The 1,612-nt window shown below is 46.3% G+C and overlaps 1 long non-coding RNA gene across 1 annotated transcript in view; it reads left to right on the top strand.

The window, feature by feature from the left end:
- Positions 1-367, top strand: part of LOC117762203 — a 1,721-nt gene extending 1,354 nt beyond the window's left edge. Inside the window, exons 2-3 of the long non-coding RNA XR_004613955.1 lie at positions 34-225; positions 326-367. This is a non-coding gene — a long non-coding RNA (uncharacterized LOC117762203). The remainder of the gene's footprint in view (positions 1-33; positions 226-325) is intronic.
- The last annotated feature ends 1,245 nt before the right edge of the window (positions 368-1,612 follow it).

Here is a 1,612-nt window from a genome sequence, read left to right as displayed (position 1 = left end):
TGCAAATATTTGTGTTTGTGACGTTTTCAACAGATAAACATTGAAACTGGTGAGAAAGATCATTTCACTGTGTTCTGCTGTAAACTGAGCGCAGAACGAGAAGGAAACAGACCAGACCTGGAACATCTAGAAGAGCAGCGTGGCCTGAACCACAACTGAGCCGCAGCCGGCCCGGTGTAACATGGACGAGGACATTTCAGAGCAAGTTGGACCCTCACACACAAAGTAAGAGACCTGCTCCAAACATGTGAAGCTCCAAACTGAATCCTCAGAGAATGAACCAGTGAATGATGTGTTCTGAATAAAAACATGTTTGTGTTTGCAGAGGTCAGGACCACAGACTGAGAGCAGAGTCTCCAGGTCCAGCTGTGTGTCTCTGAAGAGTGACCGGTCCAAAGGACTTCCTCTAGACTTCAGTAATGAACCTGGACCCTCACACACAGAGTAAGAGACTGTTTCTACTGTGACCTGCTCTGAAGAGGATTTAGTTTCCTCTAGTGTGGCCCCTGCATTAGGACACAGCTTCATTGAAGTTGGTGACTAATCTCTCAGAATCACTCAAAGAGCTCAGACCTCCACCAGAACCAACACGCTCCTTATGAAACCACTTTGAGATTCACTAGAGACTCATTTTGATTTGGATCTGCACCAAATTCCACACACTGGTAAACATCAGTCCTCTGAACATGTCTGTGAAAGAGGACCCCCCCGATCTGGTTCACAGACCACAACCTTCCACCAAGTTTACTGGTAATCTGTCGTTTTTTATAATCCCACTAACGAACCAACCAACACACAAACATACTGGGTGAAAACAAAACCTCCTTGACAGAAGTAATGACAACCTGTGACTGTGACATGTGAGTTATCAGGAAATGTCTTCACAGAGAGAGGAGAAGGAGTCATGTTTCTGAGGAGGAGCAGTCGTCCTGCTGTGCTTCGTGTCAGGACGTCTGAAGGATCCAGTCTCCACCAGCTGTGGACACTGGTTCTGCAGACAGTGCATCACCTCATACTGGGACCAGTCTGGTTCTTCAGGAGACTCTCCTGTCCCCAGTGTGGACAAAGATCCCGAACAGGAGCTGGAGCTCAGACAGCCGGTCAGAGCACTGTACATGTGTCTGCTGAGTCTTCACTTCTGACAACAGCACATGTGGTTTTATTTTGTTCCTTCATACAGCATCAACATTTAACATCGTTATAAAAGCACAAAGTTAAAAAGCTTTTATTTTCTGTAGTTTTTCTGTATCTGATGAAAACAATCAGCAGATTCTCAGATTCTCTGTCTCTGACATTGTTTCTTGTCTTTCAGCAGATCGTGGTCTGCAGGAGGTTTTAGATGAACATAAGCTCAGTGTGAGGAGGAGATGTGAACATGTGACTGAAGGAACTGATGAAACAGGAAGTAGAACCCTCCTCAACAGGATCTACACTGAGCTCTACATCACAGAGGGACAGAGTGAAGAGGTTAATACTCAACATGAGGTGAGGCAGCTTGAGACGGCTTCCAAGATGAAGAGCCTCCACGACACTCCCATCAAGTGCCACGACATCTTTAAAGCCTCAACTGACCAGCAGAGCAGCATCAGAGTCGTCCTGACCAACGGCGTCG

Source organism: Hippoglossus hippoglossus, chromosome 5 (genome assembly GCF_009819705.1).
Source record: "Hippoglossus hippoglossus isolate fHipHip1 chromosome 5, fHipHip1.pri, whole genome shotgun sequence".
NCBI lineage: Eukaryota > Metazoa > Chordata > Actinopteri > Pleuronectiformes > Pleuronectidae > Hippoglossus > Hippoglossus hippoglossus.
Note: the sequence above shows the minus strand (reverse complement) of the source record. Positions and strands in the feature narration are given on the sequence as shown.